At 42.7% G+C, this 24015-nt stretch overlaps 1 protein-coding gene and 1 long non-coding RNA gene across 3 annotated transcripts in view; one reads left to right on the forward strand and one right to left on the reverse strand.

Annotated features, from left to right (window-relative positions):
- ZNF697 (zinc finger protein 697) overlaps positions 1–9428 on the reverse strand; it is a 32618-nt gene extending 23190 nt beyond the window's left edge. The window contains exon 1 of one of the 2 annotated variants that reach the window (XM_053592233.1): positions 9283–9428. The gene's annotated coding sequence lies outside the window, so the exon portion shown is untranslated. The remainder of the gene's footprint in view (positions 1–9282) is intronic. The other variant, XM_053592238.1, reaches the window with a different exon arrangement.
- A 96-nt stretch (positions 9429–9524) lies between these two features.
- Positions 9525–10070, forward strand: LOC128586448 (uncharacterized). The gene is made up of 2 exons (XR_008380238.1): positions 9525–9637; positions 9851–10070. It is a non-coding gene; the product is annotated as an uncharacterized LOC128586448 (long non-coding RNA).
- Positions 10071–24015: the final 13945 nt, after the last annotated feature.

Raw genomic sequence — 24015 nt, forward strand, 5'->3', positions numbered from 1 at the left:
TCCACTCGGAGCTTCTAACCCTCCATTCAGCTGCACAAAGAACAGAGGCGGCACAGAGCTGTTTGTGTTCATGGTGGGAAATGCTAAGAGACTGTCCTACTCTGAGAGGACAACTGTTTCTCTCCCCCCCAAAGAAAGAGGGGACTAGCAGTAAGAGAAATTAAATGATGAATGAGAAAAGACCAAAACTTAACCTTTGCAAAGAAATTGTGAGTCTAAATAAGAAGTTGCTAGGGTGGGTACAGGGCAGGAAGTACGTTCAAATATAGGAGAAATCTGCATGTAACCGTAAAAGTGTCTTCTTAGACTGAAGTTTATTCCCTGGCAATTTTCAAGGTTTTGATGATTTGTTTTGTTTTTCTTGCGGCAGTAAGAAATGTGTGGATTTCTTGGCTACTCTTCTCACCTGTATAAAATCATCAACCTAGAAAACCCTTCTCCTAAGGGTCTAGAATTAAGTGTGAAACAAACGCGTTCTTAAAGAAGGCTGTAAAGATTACATGCAATATAGGAAACAGTGGCCAGAAATATTTACCAAACCACCAATTCAATAAATAAACACCAGTACTGGGCGGCGCCTGTGGCTCAAAGGAGTAGGGCACCGGCCTCATATACTGGAGGTGGTGGGTTTAAACCCGGCCCCGACCAAAAACTGCAAAAAAACCCAAAACACCAGTACCTACTAGAGAGTGGAGAAAGAGAAATAAAGAAGCTCCTATGGTAACTTCCCCCAGCCTAGTTCAGTTTGTGGTCACTGTCTAGTTAAATTTAATTGACAATTGCCTTATTTAAAAATAAAAACAAAAAGGGTAAGAGAGGTGTTTCTTCAAGTTTATTTCACACGTTGATTTCTCATTTCTGGGGTAAACTGCTTTTATATTCAAAAAGATCTGGCACATACACACACCCCCAAAAAGGAAAAGATGGGGAAAGTTTGTATATGTTAAAAAAAAAATCAAGAGAATGAAAAGACTAGCCATGAACTGGGGTTTAATATTAAAACAGATCTGGTACACATACACCCCCTCAGAAAGGAAAAGATGGGGAAAGTTTATATAGGTTTAAAAAATGAATCAAGAGAATGAAAAGACTAGCCATGAACTGGGAAAAAGTATTTGGAAAAGACTTATCTGATAAAGGACTGTTATCCAAAATATACAAAGACTCTTAAAAATCAACAATTAGAAAACAAACAACTTGACTTAAAAATGAGCATAAGATCTGAAAGACACCTCACCAAAGAAGATACACAGATGGCAAATTAGCGCATGAACATGTTTGACACTGTATGTCATCGGGAAACGCAGAATTAAAACCGTGAGATACCATCTATTACAATGGCCAAAATCCAAATCACTAACAACCCAAACTCAGCTATTAAGCCATAAAAGAAAAAAAAAATTAGAGGAACCTTAATACATGTTATAAATAAGTGGAAGAAGCCAATATAAAAAGGCTTCCTGTTGTTGTATGATTCCAATTACACGACCCTCGACAAAAGGGAAAACTACAGACACGGTAAAGAGGACAGGTGGTGCCAGGAGTCAGGAGAGGAAGGGATGAAGAAATGGACCACAGAAGATTTTTAGGTCATGAAAGTATCCGGTTCTGTTCCATGTATAATGGTGGATATACGTCACTACACATTTATCAAAACCCACAGAACATACAACACCAAGTCCCACAGAACATACAACACCATTGACTTGAGGTGATTGTGACTTACTGATGTAGTTTCATCAGTTGTAACAAGTGCATGGCTCTGGCCCACACCTTAACAGTGGGGGGATTTATGAACAGATAGCACCTGAGGGTAATGGAACTCTGTATTTTCTGCTCAATTTTGCTGTGAACTTAAAATTGCTCCAAAAAATAAAGTCTATTGTTTATTTTATTTTATTTTATTTTTTTGAGACAAAGTCTCACTCTGTTGTCCAGGCTAGAGAACCATGGCATCAGCGTAGCTCACAGCAACCCCAAACTCCTGGGTTCAAGCTATCCTCCTGCATCAGCCTCCTGAGTAGCTGAGACTACAGATGCCTGGCACAATGCCCAGCTAATTTTTTTCTATTTTTAGTAGAGACAGGGTTTCCCTTTTGCCCAGGCTGGTCTCAAACCCCTGAGCTCAAGAGATCGTCCTACCTTGGTCTCCCAGAGTGCTAGGATTACAGGCATGAGCCACCATGCCCAGCCAAAAAAATCTACTTTTTAAAAGTTATATATGTGTGTGTGTATAAGGATTTTCCCAGCTTATATAATTTATATGCACATACCCTTTCTCACACCTTATTGTAAAAAATTGGCAGTACCATCGTTTCTGCAAAGAATTAAAATATTTTTAATACCATAACGCATTCATTCATTCAATAAATATTACTCATTATTCTAGGTTCTGTGTTATAGAGATTCAATTCTGATAGTTTTTTTATTTAAAGTCCAGCTTTCAAAACTACCTACTATTACCAGAAATCACTGTCAATACCTGCTTGAGGAATTGTTAAAACTAGAGGGAAAAACTGATCCTTTCAAAGTCACAAAGGCTCTAAGTATGGGGAGGAGGGGAAGATGAGCAGCTGGGAAAGTCTTCGCTAGTGCCCTGTCTAAACTAGGGAGCCAAAGATGCGCTGACCACATGAACATGCCTGGGGCAACAGCGCGAGACCAAGACATTTCTTAGCAAATAAAATCCAGAAGGAATAACTCCTATTTTATAATTTATGGTAAGAAACGAATAAAGTTCTCAGAAGACTATCTATCTATACACACACGCATACATATGTATATATAATTCCTCTCTAAACGAAAGTAGGCCCTTTCCCCTTAACTAACACGCAGCAAGTTAGAGCTGCATCCACAGGACTTGACTTAGCCTCTGTGGCAGTGTTTTTCAATCTTTTTTATCTTGCGGCACACTTGAACCTATAGTTAAAACTTCCACGGCACACTTAATTACGTTGATCAAGAAAAAAAGTTTAAAAAAGAATATACTTACTGTGCTTTGAACTTCTTTCAAAAATAATTGAATTCATGAGCTCTACAAATCCTTGCAGCACACCTAAGATCCTCTCACACCACACCAGTTGAAAATCACTACTCTAGAGGAAGGGAAAACCTGAAGCCGGGCACGTGGACAGCCTGCACACCCAGCTGGAACACACTTGCTAGCCTATGGATGCACAGAACATAACTCACTGAATAGGTGTAGTGATCCTAAAACTGACCTACTCTCCTTTAAAATGATGAATGTGCTTATCACAACCCATAACACACTTGTATTTATACCAAGGCTTTCAAAGTTCTGTGCAGCCTTGAGGTCAAAGAAAAAGGTTTCATCGGTCTTAGGAGATGGATTCAATCTTGTGATAGAAGAAGCTCTTTTCCAAGATCTACTGATCTTTTCACCATCCCCCCTCAATACAAATACAGACGCAATGAAGCCCAAACCTACATCCCACACAAATCTTGCTACTCTGATGAAAACAGAATGAATTATCTTCCTTCCTCACTTAGACTTTTCCTGCCCCCATACTTGCAAGGTGAGGAGAATCTCCTCCTATTTTCTCAATGTGCAGCAAAAAGGCCTTTCCTAGATTTGGCAGAGGGGGAGCGTGACAGCAAGAGGGAAGGTCCTAAAGCATGGCCCAACCACGCTTCCTAAAATCATTTAAACACAACAAGTATTCAGGGATGGTGTCAGTGAAGCTCAGAAAACTTAATATTACACACACCTGCTCTGCCATACGCCAAGGGGTGCCTACCTCTTTTGGCAGTCACATGCAAAGGGTGGAAATTAGCTAAGAAAATCATTATCCTCTCTCCTGATCCCTCTTCTACAACAGGAGCAAGCTGGTAACACACAAATAACGTTTCACACCCACACTTCTACATTTTAGTCACTACCAATTCATCATTAACTCAGTTTGTGAAAGTCCACCATAGGCCAGATTGTGTTCTGGACATACAGTCCTCGTCATGTGGAGGGGCACATTCAAGTCTACTTTTTTTATTTTTTAGAGACAGAGTCTTATTTTGCCACCCTCAGTAGAGTGCCATGGTATCATGGCTCACAGCAACTTCAAACTCTTGGGCTCAAGCAATTTTCTTGCCTCAGTCTCCCAAGTAGCTGGGACTATAGGCACCTACCACAATGCGCAGCTATTTCTTAGAGACAGGATCTCGCTCTAGCTCAGGCTAGTCTCAAACCTATAAGCTCAGGCAATGCACCTGTCTTGGCGTCCCAGAGTGCTAGGATTACAGGCGTGAGCCACGGCACCTGGTTCAAGTCTACTTTCATAAAGAGGACATTGAACCCCAGGTATCTCAAACAATATGAGAGATTGTTGTTTAGGGTGGCCTGGTACAGTCTAGAAAGGCTACCCATAAGATATGAGACCCATAAGATATGAGGCCTAAAAAGAGGAACAGGAAGAATTCAGATAAACTGGGAGAAAAAAGAAAATTCCAAACACACAGTTCTGTATCCAAAGGTCTTATTAGGGATTCTAAATCAAGTCTTTCTGATGGCCCTGGGAGTTTAAAGACAAAAATAACAAATTTACAAAAAACAGTGGTTGTAAGGCTGGGCACAGTGGCTCATGCCTGTAATCCTAGCACTCTGGGAGGCCGAGGCAAGTGGATTGCCTGAGCTCAGGAGTTCGAGACCAGCCTGAGCAAGAGCCCGACCCCGACTCTAACAGTAGCCAGGTATTGTGGTGGGCACCTGCAGTCCCAGCTACTCAGGAGTCCGAAGCAAGAGGATCACCAGAGCCCAAGAGTTTGAAGTTGGTGTGAGCTATGATACCACAGCACTCTACCGAGGGCAACAAAGTGAGACTCTGTCTCAAAAAAAAGAAAGAAAAAAAAAAAAACCACAGTGCTTTGCAGAAAAAGATCCATTAGGATGACTTTAGAAGCCCAAGAAAGATCCTGGTAGGAAATCTGGTAAGTGGAGGACTTTAGAGGAAGAATAGAGATCTGGCAGTTTTCTCCCATGGAAAGCAAATTCTGAGCAGACTTGGCAATCAACAGGCCTAAATTCCAATCTATCTCTACTTCAGAATCTGGGACGCTAGACAAATTTCTTAAACTCACTCTGAGCTCTGGTTTCCTCGTTTTCAGAACGAAGACAATAACATGTAAACCATCAGATTAAAAGGAAATTAAATATGTAAATTATGTATGTTTATGTAGCTGATACACAGATGTTCCATATAGTGACTGTTGTCACCAAAATACATAAAGGAAGCGTGAAAAATGGCCCAGTTAGAGGTAAGGGAGGGATTACTAAACTGCAGCATCTCTGGGGAAAAATGAAAGTCGGATTGGTCTTGTACTTCTATGTGCTACATTTTAATCCTTGTAGATTGCTTGGGCCATAAGAGTAAAAGCAACGCGGTAAATGTCTGGTCTGGCTTAGCTGCAAATAGAAGGACAGCGTTTGTGGTGCCGCCTTCTAGTGAGAACATCACAGCTTCACAACAGAAAGGACAGTTATCTTCTTTAGAGATAAAATAAAAATTTTCCATCACTCACTTGGGATTAATCTACTCCATACAGTGCCTAGAGGGAGGCTCTAAGTGCCTACCCAATACACTTCTCACGCATGTCTTTGTACCAGACACTGTTCTAGATCCTTACGGGAGTGACTTTCAACCGGTGTTCCGCAGCACACTGGTGTGCCGTGAAAATTTTTGAAGATCATTAATTCGGTAATTTTCAAAAGAAGTTCAAAGCACAGTAAATATACTCTTTCTTTTTTTACTCTTTTTTTGTCAACATAATTTAAGTGTGTCACACAAGTGTAACTAAAGGTTCAAGTATGCCATGAGGTAAAAAAGGCTGAAAAGCACTGTTGTAGGGTATCTTAATCCAGAAGCAAAAGGAACAGCTTCAGTCTACCATATACTGGACTTTTTTTTTTTTCACAACTGCAGTGAATCCGCACAGGATCGACTCCCTTCTTTACAGAAGAGAATTAAGATGTTTGCATTCTTTCACTCATTCCTTTATTTACTCACGTTTTTCAAGTCAAACATTCTCTGTACACCAGGGAAGTATTAAGCCCTGGGTAGAGACCTCAAGGAGGTTACAGTTTGAAGGGGAAAAAGAAATGAATATCATAAAACAGACCAAAATAGGTGTGATCGAAATAATACAAAGTACCATGGGATAAAATGAATTTTGGCCAGAAAGTCTGGGAAAACATTTATAAGGGACCTAATCAGTTTGGCTAGGATTTTGACAAAAATAATGAGGGTCAGTGCACTGATGTCCAACAGGTGCAAGGTTTAAGCTGATGGGTCACAGAGGCAGAAGAATGTCTGCCGCATCTTCTGGGAATGGGGAGCTGTTTGCACAGGATAGGCAGTAAGTTAGGGTGGCCCGGGTCAAAGGGAGGACAGAAGTAGGTAGGTACGGAATTGTGAAGAGTCTGAAATGTAAAAGTAAGGAGTTCCCTTTGTGGATGACATTAACACTACATAATGTGGGTGCTAAGAAACTTGCTAAGGGTTGAGAAGGGGGGAAGACAATTAGATACAAGAAACAATTCAGATACAAAGAAAAGCCCAAACGGCACTGCCACAGGTTCAGGTGCGGACCCCTTAATGGTATTGCGGCCATGTGTTCTTTTGTCTGCATGAGCAGCCAAGCTCACTCTTGTCTTAGTTTATCGCCTTTGTAACCAACCTTTTACTATTTCTCCCTCCCTTTACTGGACACTAATAATTAGGCAAACATGCAGATTCTGAGGAACTCCAAAGAGTTTTTTTGGGGGGGAGGAAGAGGAAATGTGTTGCAACCCCACCAGCCTTAGTCAATGAGGTCACCAGTCACCACTACAATCCAGATGCAGTAGCTGGTTTTTCTGTCTCATTTGCATCTGGTTTACCCCTCAATCCCTGTCATTTTTATGAAGAACATCTATGTTTTCCCATGGGCAGCCTGACTTCCCAGGTGTGATCTTGGCTCAACCTGGTGCCATCTTACTCTTGACCAAGGCTGAATTCTGAAATCAACTTCCCCCAACCCAGGCTGAGGCAGGAGAATCGCTTGAGCCCAGGAATTGGAGGTTGCTGTGAGCTGTGATGCCACAGCACTCTACCCAGGGTGACAGCTTAAGGCAAAGAAAGGAAAGAAAAGAAAAGAAAAACAAACTTTCCCCCAATCCCAACCCCCACACTCAGCCAACACCTTCTAACTATAACCTGAATTCATAGAGCCTTCTCTCTTTACGTTGACATGCCCACATCCTGGACAACTGGGTTTTTTTCTCCATTCCATTCTCATCTCAGTTCAAATGCCTCATCTCTCCCCATGAAGCCAGTGAAAAATGTTTTGTTTCCCTCTGCACAGTTGTGCAGGGCACAGGGCTCTCTCAGTGCCCTTTTGGCATCTTTCTTACCATGAGCCATGAGTACTCTCGCCTTCTCACCCAAGTGGCATTTCTAAGGATGCGTTTGGCTCTTAAAATGTTTATCACATCAAGGCCAGTCATGGTGGCTCACACCTGTAATCCCAGCACTTTGGAGGGCTAAGGCAGGAGGATCACTTGAGCCCAGGAGTTTAAGACCAGCCTGGGTAACATAGCTAAACAACTGTCTAGACAGAACATTTTAAAAATTAGCTAGGTGTGGTGTCACCTGTAGTCCCAGCTACTCAGGAGGCTGAGGCAGACACAGGAACGTCACTTGAGCCCACAAGCTCAAGGATGCAATAAGCTGTGTTGGTGCCACTGCACTCCAACCTGGACAACAGAGTGAGACCCTGCCTCACCTAATGTGCACAATGCAAGGGTAGGTTCAAAACTATTAAGGGTAGAGAGAGTAAATGTCTTAACACAACAAATAAGTAAGTGAGGTGAAGGTGATGTTAACCAGTTTGACGTAAGTATTCCAAATTGTATATAAAATCAGTACATTATACCCTATAAATGCATTAATGTACACAGTTATGATTTAATTTTTAAAAATTCCACGTTAAAAATACCTGTAAATTGGTTTGTTAAGAGGAGGGAGACATTTGGAGGCAGAAAAAAAAACAAACCAAAAAAAAAAAAAAAAACGGGAGAGAAGAGACAGGCTCCTTGAGTGAGGTGAACTCGGTCCCCACAGTCACACTCGGGTTGTGCTCCAAGCTACCCACTCATCCACACAGCTCCTGAAGGACAGCTAACTTGCTAACCATTGTCCAGCTGAGCTTACCACACTCTCAGTCTGGTCTTGTCGGAGCTCCGTGGGGATACGGAATATTCACGTCACCCTACAGGCTAAGGACAAATGTATCCCCTACCAGGCAGGAATACAACACCACATCGAATTTCAGCCTAGCGCTCACGTAGGGAGAGGTGGGTGATTCACTCCCGGGGGCGGGGGGCTGTTAGGAAAAAAGAAAATCGTGGAAAGTCCCAGAGGAAATGGTAGTCGATTGCCTTGGCCATAATGTACGCTGGCCATAAGGTACAATCAACACCTCCGTGTCGCTGCCTACCCTCTCCTCCCAACGCGCGCCGAACCTGCACCTCCGCTCGAAATCCCGAGCCTCGGCATGCCCCCGGGGTTCAGGGTCCAGCTTTGCCCCTCACGCTCCCCCACCGGCCGACTTGGACGTTTGGGGTTGGGAAGCCTACCCCGGCTAGCCGGTGACCCCACTTGAAGAGCAAGCGGCTACCCATCCCTCCACCCACCGCCCTTATTGTGCCATTTGCCCAGTCGGATGGCAGCCTAAGCCGCTAACCATAGTTGGCTTGAATGGAAGGAAGAGGAGAGGAGAGGAAGACATCGCTCCAGGACCCGAGACGACCTGGGGCTTCTCTCCTCCCTCCGCGGCGCCCCCCGCCCTCCCCTGTTAGCCTCCCGCGGGGCGCCGACAGACCAGGCTGGGGAGCGCCGTCCTTCCCAGCCCACAGCCGCACACAAAGCCCTTCACCTTCTCCTAGCTTCCAAGCTCCTCCCTGGGCTTCGTTTTTTCCGAGGGTCTCTGATGCCCCCTTCGGTGGTGGGCGGGACGGCCCGACTCCCTCCAGCGGCACCTCCTCCCTCGCGCTCCCTAGCTCCAGACCCCAGAGGGAGATCAGCCCGGGCTTTGGGGACGCGAGAGCACCCACGCGCACGGGGCCCCTGCGCCCGGAGAAGCGGACAACGGTCCAGTGTGAGAGGCACAACTTCGCCCAGCCGTGCCGCCACCGCACTCGGGCACACATCCCAACCCCGCAGCGATCGGATAGGGTCCCGATCAGCCCCATCCCCCGGCGGAGGGTGAGCCCAGCCTCAGCCACGCTCCTACCTGCGCTGCGGCGGGCGCGGCTAGGAGCGCGGGCACCGAGCGCCCCGGCCCGAGCCCGCACCGCGGCGCGTCTGCCCTTGTGCTGCGGCGGCGGGTGCAGCGGCCGCTGGCTGGCTGGCAGGCTGGCTCGCTGGCTGGCTGCCCGGCTGACTCCTCACTGGGGCTTCCTGTAGGGCTGGACAAAGGACATTTCCTGGGAGGAGCAGGGGAATGTTCCCAGCATGCATCGATTTGTAGTTCCCGGGGACTTCCTGCCACCACAGCAGTTGGCTCCCGGGAGGTAGCTCCAGCCAGTATAGGACCCTGGGAAAGGCGTTTGCTCCCTCCCTAAGTGCCGAGGGGGAGGGAGAGGCCGGTGGGTGGTGCCCCGGCCCCGCCCGCCACCGGGGAGGACGCGTGGTCCTCGCGCCATGCTCGGCGCCCCCCGCGCGGGTTGGACACCGCGGCCGAGCTGGCGCAGTGTGCGGGAGGGCTCTGCGGCCGGAGCGGCCTTTTCTTTAGAAATAAGGAAGTTTGCGATGGGTTTGCTTGGGGTTGACTTGTTTTTTAATATATTTTCTTTTTTAAGCCCTCAGAGTCCAGCTGGAGGCGGATTAAAGAACTTGACTGCTCACCAGGAATTCGGGTCCTTAAGATCTTGGCGCTTCATCCTTAAAACCGTACAGAGCTGATTGTTTCCAGATCCTGACACGGTGACATTCCTCCCTCCAAATGTTGGCCTCGTCCCAGACATCTTTTCAAGAATCGCAATTAAGAGATTGAAAATAAAATACATAAATTAAATATCAGACATATAAAAACGAGTGTGCTGCTGAATTAGGAACGTGCTGTATTTTCTGCCTATCTTTCCCTCAGTCACAGTTAAGATTCAGCTTCCTTCGTCCTGCAAAACGGAAGATGGCCACTGTCTGCCGAGTGTCTGAGAAGTGGAGGGGTGACAGGTCCTCCCCAAGTTTACGTCTTTCTGGACTTTTGTGGGGAAATCAAGGAAGGGACACATGCAGACTAAATGAATAAAAAGGTGTGTTTTTTCAGGAGCTGAGCAGAATGTAGCAAAAGAGATAGGAAAGGAAAAGTTCTAGGATGCGAATGTGTTTGAAAGTAATCAGAAAATCCTTAGCACCTGCCATCTCCGCGTCTCATCGCCTATTTTGACTCCATATGAATCAGAACACGAGTGAGGGATTTATCTTACATTTAGGAAAAGTTTATCCACTCATACAGTGTTGCAGTTCTCTTTTTCTAGAGATGCTTAAGGACAAGGATAAGATGGGCTGGGTAAATTAAAGAGAAGAATTGATGACAAGTGTGTTGATGAGGTGGTCCACCTCCCCAAAATTCCTGTTGCATGTCGCTCTGTTCACTGTCCCCCTAAATTAATTGTGCTTGATCCTTGCATTTCCTGGACCCAACAAAATACTGTTCCTTCCTATTTGTGGCCTGGTCACATTCCTATGAAACTGTTCCCTTCCCCCCAAAAGAATAGATCTTGGCAAATTGAGTAGCCTCTAATAGTGTTCAATTCCAAAAGACGAGATGCTCACCTGTAGCATCTAACTTTGTCTATTATGTCTCCACTGAAGCTATTTTCTGCTTTGCTTCAATACAATACACTGTCCTATATTTCTAACCTTAGCCCAGGAAATTTAGAATTTCACCCATTATCACCACCCCATTCGAAATCTATCCCTTTTCTTTTGCTTGCAATTCCAGTTAATTCATTACTTTAGTTTTTTTGTTTGTTTATTTTTTGGGGGGTTGTTTGTTTGTTTATTCTTTTTTGCAGTTTTTGGCCGTGGCCGGTTTTGAACCTGCCACCTCCGGTATATGGGGCTGGCGCCCTACTCATTGAGCCACGGGTGCTGCCCCTAATTCATTACTTTAAACAAAATTTATTTAAACACTTATTCATGCCAACCCCCATGGGAGTAAGTATCTAACATTCAACAGAAAGGTATTTACAAAGTAACCTTGCAAGCAGCTATGTCTCACCTTCAAGGAGCCCACACTCCAGTAGAAAAGACAGATGTGGCACAGACCATCACTGTGACACAGTCTTACACTGGGGCTGTGTTCTCAGTACCCTTTCCATAAGCCTTCTGTTCCTGTAAGGGGCAGGAGTGGACAGGAGCTGGGGGAGGGGGTGGAGGGAGGGAATGCAGACAATAAAGAGGGGCACTGGGTGTGTGAAATTTGGCTGGGGAGGGGTGGTGGCTGGGAAGGAAGTGGGATCAAAGGAAGGTTTTTTGTTTGTAGGGGTTTTATTTGTTTGGTTTTCCAGATGAGAGTTCCTTGGGGATGTTTAAACGCTGATGGGAAAGGTCTGAGAGAGGCCAAGGGGAAAGGAAGAGGAGAGAGATAGGATAAGGGATTAGCGTCCAACAAATTCTTGGTGAATTAACTAATTCCTGCAATGTATCATTGTTGAAGAAGTTGAGATTGAAATTAATAAACTGCACATTCCCATCTGAGCTATGAATCGTCTGCCACTGGACAGAAATGACATTCCTTTCTCCCTGGTCATGTGCCCTCCCCGGCCCTTCCTGTCCTGGAGGAAGGTAATGGACAGTGAGAGAAAGGAGGGACTCAAGGCTTTCTCACTGTTGGAGGACGGGTCTTTTCCTAGCTTGACAGGAGGTCCCAAAGGCATACAGCAAGTCCAGAGGAGTCTACATTTTCAAGGCTAGGAATCTGTATTTGGTTTGATTTGATTTTTTAAGTTAAACCAATATTTTTCCCTTGGCTTCTTTTTTTCTTGTTCACTCACCACTTTTAGAGTGAATATTCTCATACCCACCTTTCAAAAGGAAAGTTGAGCCTAGACAGATTTGCTTGCATTTTTTAAGCTTTCAAATACAAGATGGACATCTGTTGTTTTCCTTAACCTACCAAGCATATTTCTCTCTCTCTCTACCTTTGGTATATAACCCCCTTTCTACCCTCAGTCCTGTGGCTTAGAAGGGACTTGTCTTCTCCTCTACTTCAGTGGAGGGGCATGATTAAGACATGCCAATGAGCCAGTTCAGTGCCGTAGGAGGGATAAACTATAAAGGGAAGCAGAGTTGAAAAAAGGTATGTGTGCCTATGAGAAAGAGACAGAATGCATAAGCAAATTTTTACGATTTTTTTGATCATGCCTGAAGCCAAGATACCCCTAGACTTTTAGATACATGAGCCAAAACATACCCTTTTGGGCTTAGGCTATTTTGAGTTAAGTTTTATCTCTTGCAGCCAAAAGAACTCTATACAGCTGGAAGTGGGCTGTTGCAGCAGCAGTCCTTAAATGTGAGTTGAGGAATAGTGAGAACATGAAAGGTCCCCTGTGCAGGGCTAGGGAATTGGAAATCACTGGGATATGCTAGCCAAAAAATTGAATGAAAGGTCTAAGACCCCAGGGTTTCAAGGGTGGAGTTTGGGAGGTCTTGATTGACCTTGATTGACAAATGTCAGAGTTTTAGAGAGTTTGGGCCACTTATAGTTTTTGTAAACGTTCTAAAGAAAAAGGCATGCTAATGTTGAAAGGGACCCTTGCAGGAGCAGAGAGAAAAAAAATTGCAGCCTGACTAAAAGATGCTTTTCTACCTGAAGCCAGAAAACCCAAATGGTTGAGTTAGATAGATTGACCCATGGCGGGTTGGAAAAACCAAAATTTATTGCCCTTTGCACAGTGGCAGCAAAAGCATGAAGATAAAAAACCAATAAGGAAAAGACTGTCTCCTGGGTCTGCATCAAACTCTTCCTGCTATGCTGTCCCTGACTGAAGAAGGGAAGAATTAACCCCATTTTAAGTAGGGTGACCACGTAATTTCTTATGCAAAGTGGGACAATTCTGAGTGTAATTATGGGTGCCATTACTAATTATACCTAGATAACAGCTCTAAAGCAGGTCACCCTAATTAAAAGAGCTATCCACTAGGACACAGCCTTGCATCAAAAGGCTAATCCATTAGCCTTCCTCATCTTTAGATAGTTATTTCAAATCGCCTCTAGGCAGAGGCCAAGATGGTGGCTTTTGAAATGAAGACTGTTCAAACGAATCAGCCTTTCCTTAAAAGACAGAACCCCTCCTCCCACCAGGATCTAACATGTAGATGGACTCCATATTCTGGAATACAAGACCAAGTAGGCAGCTAAAGTAATTCAGTCCCAAGAAAAGGAACCCACCCCAATTCTCAACACAGGTGTGGGCATGGAGGAAAATAGTCAATGAAGAATACTTTCTGAGAATAAAAGCAAAGGTAGCTAAATTGGCTGAAGAATGCAGCCCCCAAAAATCAGTTCGCTGTGGGGCAGGTCATTCTTGCTATTTCTAATTAGCAGAATTTAATACATCCTATGGGACAGTCCTCCTACTCATTATTTACCCATTCCTTTGCTTTCCTATAAGAGCTACCCTACTTTTCCCTCCACCATTATACACTTACTGTGTGGGGAGTGATAAGATTTGTAGTTTAGCCATAGGCTGTCAGAAAGAGGGAATGAAAATCACGTAAAAGTCATGGACTAGAAGATAGCTGCAAAGAAAAAAAACAAGACCCAGTGAGACGAGTTAGACATGAGAAAATGCATTCTCCCGTCAGCGTGTGGGTGGAGACCTTATGTGTGGAAGCAGAGAAGCCAAGAGAGGCACCACAGCAAATAGCTACCGGGTTTTTAATGGCTGACCATCCACTCCCTTTTTCTTGTAACGACACCCTAATTTTCCTTTGAGGACTGGCCCTTCCTTCAGCTCTGCCATTATCTGGAAGAGGGCGTTATCTCCCCCACCTCTACCTCTCCATTGCCCAGTTCCAGGCTGGGTCTGTCACCCCGGCCTGGCCAACCGGCACCTCCCACACCCCATGGACCAGGAATTGGGTCAGGGAAGGACATATGATCCCGAAACGAAGGTCACAGAATCCTCTTTCTGTTGGAATTGCTAATCAAACAGATAGCATCAATCTAAACGCTGGAAGGTTTTGCCTGAATGTGGAGTCAGTACAGAGAAAGGAAGAGAAGAGAGAAGGAGAGACAGAGAAAGGGATTTGAGCTCCTCAATTCAGCCATCCTTAACTATCCTTGGTCTTTTGAGTTCAATGCCCTGCCCCCACCATTTTGTTTATCTAACTCGAATTGGAGTTTTGGCTATTTCAATAGAAATAGTTGTGAGTCAACTGAGAATTTGAATGTTTTTCATGGTAAATTACTCAGGAAAAAAGACCAGGACAAGGGGAGATTCACAGGAGCACTGGCTATCACTGAGAATATTCCTCTTCTCAGCAGACCCGCTGTTGTTTCCAAGGTCAGCTCTCTAACTCCGTAACCCAGGAGAAAGGTTACAGCCCTTTGTGGTAATCTGACCACTTTCTAGGATACAGATCAGACACTTTGACTGACAGTTGGGAGAACTCAGCCATGTTTTTATCCTTGTATTTGTTCTTTTGCTTTGAAAAGAAAAAAATGTTTTCAATTCTTAAAATAATTGTTCAGACTAGTTGGTTCATTAAAAGGTAACATGTCTTTTCAGTTTTTGCCCTTGTGTTTTGCTTTGTGTGCTGCTTCATAAGTCCTAAGACTTGTATTCCCGCTCAACTGAGGGCCATTTGCCCTTTTCTGTAAACACTTCGCCTCCCTTCCTGTGGATAGCTCCTTCTCATCCTGAACCTAAAAGTCCCCACCTTACAGAGATCTTCTCGGACCACTCTGTCTAAAGGAGCCTCCCCTCATTTTCTGCTGGTCCTTTGTTTACCTCATATTAGAAATGCTGAAACCTTGGGCGGCGCCTGTGGCTCAGTGAGTAGGGCGCCGGCCCCATATGCCGAGGGTGGCGGGTTCAAGCCCAGCCCCGGCCAAACTGCAACAAAAAAATAGCCGGGCGTTGTGGCGGGCGCCTGTAGTCCCAGCTGCTCGGGAGGCTGAGGCAAGAGAATCGCGTAAGCCCAAGAGTTAGAGGTTGCTGTGAGCCGTGTGACGCCACGGCACTCTACCCGAGGGCGGTACAGTGAGACTCTGTCTCTACAAAAAAAAAAAAAAAAGAAATGCTGAAACCTTTGTTTACTAGCTTTTCTCTCCTGCAACTAACATGGGAACTCCATGAGTGGAGGGACTATGTCTGTCTGTCTTATTCATAGCTTTGTCCCAAGCATCCAATACTGTGCTCAGCTTTTATAAGAAAAATTCGTAAGACTATTTCTGAATGCACTTAATGAATATTTTTTAAAGCAGCTATGAGAAACAGCACTCTTCACTTGTGGACAACTTCTGAAGTAAGCTTTTTCAAAGTAAACTTTTTATTCAAGTGTAATGTATAAAAATAAGTGTTTCATAAATATGTTCAGAGTTTGAAATGTGTCTTGTTCCCCAGAGAGAATTTGAGGAAGAGGAAAGTGAAAGTATTTCCCATCTGATCAAAGGAAGTGGAGGAAGAAGGAGGGGCTGGTATCACTGGGATTACCTACATTGAGGGGGCTGGCTGGCTCTAGAATAGCCTGCCTCCTACAAACGGTTCCCCCAAGGAAGCCCAGGACTTTGTTTCCTTTGCTGGGCTTTGTATGCCTGGAACCTGGAACCTCTAATCCCTCCAGGATGGGGAGAGGAGGAAAATCAACTGAATCATAGGAAAAGTAGGTGATATAGGTCAAGGTACGGATTTCACTCACCTCCACACTCCAAAGACTAGAAATATATTTAGTTCACCAAACTTTGATGAACTGATTTAATGGAGAATTTTGAGATGACCTGTCTCTCTAAGATTGGATACAGGAAAAGGATGCCCAATATCATTTCTATTCTTCAAGTTGCTACTAGAATCACTGCCAACCCAGAACGAAAAGAGGATCAAAGGTATGCAGATTAGAGATGAAGAAACAAAACTGCTATTTGCAAATATTAACATCTATTGAAACTTACTGTAAACCAGGATACCATCTCATTTATTTAGTATCCACAAATAATAGCTATTTAAAAATGAGGCTCTGTGAGGATACATTTACCTAAGATAGTAGGCCCCAGAGACTGAATTTAAGTCCATGAGACAAGAAGAAAAAACAGCAAAAATCAGAGTGAGGGTGTGAAGAGGAGGGCCAGGAAGCCCCATCCACCCATCTCTTTATCCATTCGTCCATCCATTTGCTAGTTGAACCCTTGCTGTATGTGTGTGCGCCTTCTCTCTTCCCTGCACAGTGCTCAGTGCTAGGGACACCAGCATGAAGAGGCAGCCCCAACAGCAATCTGGCCAAAGAATGGTAACCACATGAGGAGACAGCTGTCACTGAGCTTTCATAGCAGGTCCCTGGGGTGTGGAAGAAATTGAGAATATCAGACATCACTTCCCCGCTGGGGACACCTGAGCTGAGGCTTGAAGTATAGTTGAGGTGGGTTTTCTGAATGAGGACCTTGGTGCTTGGGTGTGTCACATAAAGGCAAAGATCTGCAATGCTTTAGGAGAAGGATTGGGACAGGATGACAGTGCTTGGGACTGAAGAAGTAGACATGGGTCCAGATAGGGCCATGATGAGCCCCACTGAGGACTGTGGACAGAACTGGGGCTATGAAATGCAGACATGTCTATCCAGTAGACAGGCTGAGTGAGGTAGGAAAGTACTTTCTTTTGCTCTCTTTACACATAGGGATGTCAATTTTCACTTCCAATGTCATGCTCATTTGCCTGTAGTTTACCATTACTTACAGCTTTTTAAATTGTGTTACCAAACTATATCCTATTCTGAATAAAATTGCTTTAACATATAGCTGACTAGTACCACCCCATGCCCACCATCTTTTCTCTGAACCACTGTGGCTTCACTTCTAGGGTTACTGCCCCCAATCAAGTAAGGTGATGTGGCTTCAGTAAAGGATAAAAGATAGATCCATTTATCAAAAAAAATGCTTATGGAGTATTTACAGTGCTAGGAATACAAAAGTGAATAAAACGTGCTTTCTACTCATTTTTTTTTTTGTAGAGTAATTGAGATTTTATTTAGGAAGAACAAAGAGAAAGTTTAGAAAACTTTCTTTTTTTATTTTTTTATTTTTTTTTTGTAGAGACAGAGTCTCACTTTTATTTTTTTCAAATTATGCTAAGGTTTATTTGTAAAGGGTCAAAGAAACCCTTTTGCCAATATATTTGACAGACCACATCCATAGATTTCAGATTTCACCCAGTTCTTGGTGACCTCTGGGCCCTCCGTCATGGTGGTGAATTATTCTTCTTATTATTTTTTTTTATTGTTGGGGATTCATTGAGGGTACAATAAGCCAGGTTACACTGATTGCAATTGTTAGGTAAAGTCCCTCTTGCAATCATGTCTTGCCCCCATAAAGTGTGACACACACCAAGGCCCCACCCCCTCCCTCCGTACCTCTTTCTGCTTCCCCCCCATAACCTTAATTGTCATTAATTGTCCTCATATCAAAATTGAGTACATAGGATTCATGCTTCTCCATTCTTGTGATGCTTTACTAAGAATAATGTCTTCCACATCCATCCAGGTTAATACGAAGGATGTAAAGTCTCCATTTTTTTTAATGGCTGAATAGTATTCCATGGTATACATATACCACAGCTTGTTAATCCATTCCTGGGTTGGTGGGCATTTAGGCTGTTTCCACATTTTGGCGATTATAAATTGAGCTGCAATAAACAGTCTAGTACAAGTGTCCTTATGATAAAAGGATTTTTTTCCTTCTGGGTAGATGCCCAGTAATGGGATCGCAGGATCAAATGGGAGGTCTAGGTTGAGTGCTTTGAGGTTTCTCCATACTTCCTTCTAGAAAGGTTGTACTAGTTTGCAGTCCCACCAGCAGTGTAAAAGTGTTCCCTTCTCTCCACACCCACGCCAGCATCTGCAGTTTTGAGATTTTGTGACGTGGGCCATTCTCAGTGGGGTTAGATGATATCTCAGGGTTGTTTTGATTTGCATTTCTCTAATATATAGAGATGATGAACATTTTTTCATGTCTTTGTTAGTAATTCGTCTGTCATCTTTAGAGAAAGTTCTATTCATGTCTATTGCCCATTGATATATGGGATTGTTGGCTTTTTTCATATGGATTAATTTGAGTTCTCTATAGATCCTAGTTATCAAGCTTTTGTCTGATTCAAAATATGCAAATATCCTTTCCCATTATGTAGGTTGTCTCTTGCTTTGGTTATTGTCTCCTTAGCTGTACAGAAGCTTTTCAGTTTAATGAAGTCCCATTTGTTTATTTTTGTTGTTGTTGCAATTGCCATGGCAGTCTTCTTCATGAAGTCTTTCCCCAGGCCAATATCTTCCAGTGTTTTTCCTATGCTTTCTTTGAGGATTTTTATTGTTTCATGCCTTAAATTTAAGTCCTTTATCCATCTTGAATCAATTTTTGTGAGTGGGGAAAGGTGTGGGTCCAGTTTCAGTCTTTTACATGTAGACATCCAGTTCTCCCAACACCATTTATTGAATAGGGAGTCTTTCCCCCAAGGAATGTTCTTGTTTGATTTATCAAACATTAGGTGGTTGTAAGATGTTAGTTTCATTTCTTGGTTTTCAATTCGATTCCAAGTGTCTATGTCTCTGTTTTTGTGCCAGTACCATGCTGTCTTGACCACTATGGCTTTGTAGTACAGACTAAAATCTGGTATGCTGATGTCCCCAGCTTTATTTTTATTACTAAGAACTGCCTTAGCTATATGGTGTTTTTTCCGGTTCCATACAAAATGAAGAATCATTTTTTCCAAATCTTGAAAGTACGATGTTGGTATTTTGATAGGAATGGCATTGAATAGGTAGATTACTTTGGGAAGTATGGACAGTTTAACAATGTTGATTCCTCCGATCCAGGAGCATGGTATGTTCTTCCATTTGTTAATATCCTCTGCTATTTCCTTTCTGAGGATTTCATAGTTTTCTTTATAGAGGTCCTTCACCTCCTTTGTTAGGTATATTCCTAGGTATTTCATTTTCTTTGAAACTATGGTGAAGGGAGTTGTGTCCTTAATTAGCTTCTCATCTTGACTGTTATTGGTGTATACAAAGGCTACTGACTTGTGGACATTGATTTTATATCCTGAAACATTACTGTATTTTTTGATGACTTCTAGGAGTCTTGTGGTTGAGTCTTTGGGGTTCTCTAAGTATAAGATCATGTCATCAGCAAAGAGGGAGAGTTTGACCTCCTCTGCTCCCATCTGGATTCCCTTTATTTCCTTGTCTTGCCTAATTGTATTGCTAGAACTTCCAGCACCATGTTGAATAGTAAAGGTAACAGAGGACAACCTTGTCTGGTTCCAGTTCTAAGAGGAAAAGCTTTCAGTTTTACTCCATTCAGTAAAATACTAGCTGTGGGTTTGTCATAGATAGCTTCAATCAGTTTTAGAAATGTGCCACCTACGCCTATACTCTTCAGTGTTCTAATTAGAAAAGGATGCTGGATTTTATCAAATGCTTTTTCTGCATCTATTGAGAGGATCATGTGATCTCTATTTTTGCCTCTGTTAAAATGGTGGATAACGTTTATGGACTTGCGTATGTTAAACCAGCCTTACATCCCTGGGATGAAGCCTATTTGATCATGATGAATGACTTTTTTGATGATAAGCTGTAATCTATTGGCTAGGATTTTGTTGAGAATTTTTGCATCTATATTCATGAGTGAGATTGGTCTGAAATTCTCCTTTTTGTTTGGGTCTTTTCCTGGTTTTGGTATCAGGTTGATGTTTGCTTCATAGAATGTGTTGGGGAAGACTCCTTCTTCCTCAATTTTTTGGAATAATTTCTGCAATACAGGAATCAGCTCTTCCTTGAAGGTTTGATAGAATTCTGGAGTGAAGCCATCTGGACCAGGGCATTTTTTGGTTGGAAGATTTTTTATTGTTTCTTTGATCTCAGTGCTTGAAATTGGTCTGTTCAGGAGCTCTATTTCTTCCTGGCTGAGTCTAGGGAGAGGGTGTGATTCCAAACTTCACATTGTCCAGTTTCTGGGCATAGAGTTTCTGGTAGTATTCAGAGATGATCTCTTGTATCTCTGTGGGATCAGTTGTTATTTCCCCTTTATCATTTCTGATTGAGGTTACTAGAGATTTTACTTTTCTATTCCTCGTTAGTCTGGCCAATGGTTTATCTATTGTATTTATTTTTTCAAAAAACCAACTCCTTGTTTCATTAGTTTTCTGAATGATTCTTTTGTATTCAGTTTCATTGATCTCTGATTTGATTTTGGATATTTCTTTTCTTCTACTGAGTTTAGGCTTAGATTGTTCTTCTTTTTCTAATTCCATAAGATCTCTTCTGAGATTGTTGATGCGCTCTCTTTCTGTTTTTTAAATGTAGGCATCTAAAGCGATGAATTTTCCTCTCAAAACTGCTTTTGCAGTATCCCAGAGGTTTTGGTAGCTTGTGTCTTCATTGTTGTTATGCTTAAGGAAGTTAATGATTTCCTGTTTTATTTCTTCCTGCACCCATCTGTTATTCAACAGAAGATTGTTTAATTTCCATGCCTTTGGGTGGCCTTGAGCATTTTTGTTAGAGTTGAGTTCCACCTTTAGTGCCTTATGGTCTGAGAAGATACAAGGTAAAATTTCAATTCTTTTGATTCTGTTGATATTTGTTTTGTGTCCCAGGATATGATCAATTTTGGAGAATGTTCCAATGGGGTGATGAGAACAATGTATATTCTTTATCTTGGGGTGGAGTGTTCTATATGCGTCTATCAAGCACAGTTGTTCTAGGGTCTCATTTAAATCTCTTATATCTTTGTTTAATTTCTATTTAGAGGATCTGTCCAGCTCTGTAAGAGGAGTGTTAAAGTCCCCTGTTATAATGGTATTATCATATATCATATTGCTCAGACTGAGTAAGGTCTGTTTCAAGAATCTGGGAGCATTTAAATTGGGTGCATAAATATTTAGAATTGAAATGTCTTCTTGTTGTATTTTTCCCTTGACCAATATAAAGTGACCAACTTTGTCTTTTTTGACTTTAGTTGCTTTAAATCCACATGTATCTGAAAATAAGATTGCAACTCCTCTTTTCTTCTGAATTCCATATGCCTGAAAATTTGTCTTCCAACACTTGACTCAGAGCTTTAATTTGTCTTTTGAAGCCAGGTGTGTTTCTTGCAGACAACAAATGGATGGCTTGTGTTTTTTAATCCAGTCAGCCAATCTATGTCTCTTCAGTGAGGAATTCAAGCCATTAACATTTATTGAGATAATTGATAAGTGTGGTAGTATTCTATTCATCTTATTTGGTGAGAGTCCATTGCTTAGTTTTATCTTTTGCATCAGTGTGGAGGTTAGGTTCTGTCCTTTTAATTTCTGAGTTCTTACTTTGCTGCTGATCTATTGTGGTGGTCAGTGTGCAGAACAGGTTGAAGTATTTCCTGTAGAGCTGGTCTTGTTGTGGCGAATTTCCTCAATGTTTGTATATCCGTAAATGATTTGATTTCTCTGTCAATTTTGAAGCTTAGTTTAGCAGGGTACAGAATTCTGGGCTGGAAATTGTTCTGTTTAAGTAGATTAAAGGTAGATGACCATTGTCTTCTTGCTTGGAAAGTTTCATTAGAGAAGTCTGCGGTCAGTCCGATGGATTTGCCCCTGTAGGTCAACTGGCGCTTACTCCTGGCAGCTTGCAGAATCTTTTCTTTTGTCTTGACTTTGGACAGGTTCATCACAATGTGTCTTGGAGAAGCTCGGTTAGAGTTGAGGTGACCTGGGGTCCGATAGCCCTCTGAAAGCAGTGTGTCAGAATCTTTGGTGATATTTGGGAAATTTTCTTTTATAATATTCTCTAGCATGGCTTCCATTCCTCTGGGGCATTCTTATTCCCCTTCTGGAATTCCTATAACTCGTATGTTGGAACGCTTCATAAAGTCCCATAATTCTGACAGTGAACGTTCTGCTTTCTCTCTCTTCTTTTCTGCCTCTTTTACTATCTGAGTTATCTCAAGAACTTTGTCTTCTACCTCTGAAATTCTTTCTTCTGCATGGTCTAACCTGTTGCTGATACTTTCCATTGCATCTTTAAGTTTCCTAATTGACTATTTCAGTTCCTTCAGCTCTGCTATATCCTTTTTATATTCTTCATATCGTTCATCTCTTATTTGGTTCTGTTTTTGGATTTCCTTTTGGTTATTTTCCACTTTATTAGCAGTTTTCTTCATTGTTTCCATCATTTCTTTCATTGTTTTCAGCATGTGTATTCTAAATTCCCTTTCTGTCATTCCTAACATTTCTTTATAGGTGGAATCATCTGCAGTAGCTACCTCATGGTCCCCTAGGGGGGTTGTTCTGGACTGGTTCTTCATGTTGCCTGGAGTTTTCTGCTGATTCTTCCTCATGAGTGATTTCTTTTATCTGTTTCCTTGCCCTAATTTTCTTTTCACTTCCTCTTGCTCTTTAAGTTCTCGTGCCTGTGGACTAAGGGTTACAGGACCAGAAGGGTGAGAAGGTTGAAGAGCAAAAAAGGGATGAAAGAAAGGAAGACCGAGTGATAAGAAAAAAAAAAAAGAAAAATAGAGAAAGGAGATGGGGTGGGTAAAAGGTATATTGACAAAAAGAAGAGAGGCACAAAAAGATGGAGACAGAGCAGTATAGGTGTACAGTAGGGTACTTTGATACAACCTTAAAAAAAAACCCACCTTCTGGGGTGCCCAGTTGGGTGGTTGCCTTGAGGTCAGCAGCTCTTTTCTAACCTGATCAGACACAGTACCCCACCTCCGCCAAGTAGTGAGGAAAGACAAAAATGCTATAAATCAAACCAAAACAAGCAAACAGAAAACTTTACAGGATAAAATTGGGTGAAAAACCAAATAATAGCGGTAGAAACACTAGCAATTATGAAGTTCTAGTTATTGAAAAAGGTAGCAATGGGAAATTATAATTAAACTAGAAAAATTGAGAAAGAAAAAGGATCTGTATGGAAAAGGTTGAAATTAAAAAACAGAACAACAGTTGACATAACCCTCCTAGCATGTGAACTGATGAGATGAAAATGTGTCACATATTCTATGAAACAAGTGTATGGTGCCCCATGATCATATTGATGTACACAGCTATGATTTAATATAAAAATGAAAATAAATAAAATAAAATAAATAAAAAACCAAAACAACATCAGCAACATCAATATAAACAAAAAAAACCAACGAAACCAAAAAAAAAAAAAAAAAACACACAACCAAAAACAAAGCAGTGTGTACATGTTATTGAATATTGTCTGGGCAACACGTGGTCTTCTGGGGTATGAGATGTTAATCACAGTTCTGATATGACTGGAGGCTGCTGATTTCTCAAACCCCAGCAGGTAGACACCCTAAATCTCTCTTCAGCCCACTTAAAAGGCACTTTGAACTTGTAAACTTGCTGAGCAGAAGCTTTCCCAGGAAAGTGCTTGTTGCTGGAATCACTGCTGAAGTGGCTATCCACCTACCCAGTGTGCCAAAACTAGTCTCACTCTGGCAGCCCTGAGGGTTAGGGCTGCAAGGCGGCTCAGACCCAACCCTTAGGCTACTTGGTCGCTGAGTTACCAGCTCCCACCCGATTCTTGCTCTGCGACCCTGAGGTCGAAGCTTGCCAGGGCAGATAGTTCACAATGGCTCCCTGTGACCCAGAGCCAAACACTATTAGCTCCATCTGGCTCAGCGGCTCAGACTGGGGCCCTAGACAATGGCCAGAGTTCTCCGCACTCCCGCTCAGGCTCTCCCCAAGGCAGTTCAACTGAGTGCCAAGTCCAAAGACACCAAAACAGTTCACAGGTAAGGCCTTTCTGGTTTGCAGTCTTG

Source organism: Nycticebus coucang, chromosome 5, assembly GCF_027406575.1.
Source record: "Nycticebus coucang isolate mNycCou1 chromosome 5, mNycCou1.pri, whole genome shotgun sequence".
NCBI classification, from domain to species: Eukaryota; Metazoa; Chordata; class Mammalia; order Primates; family Lorisidae; genus Nycticebus; species Nycticebus coucang.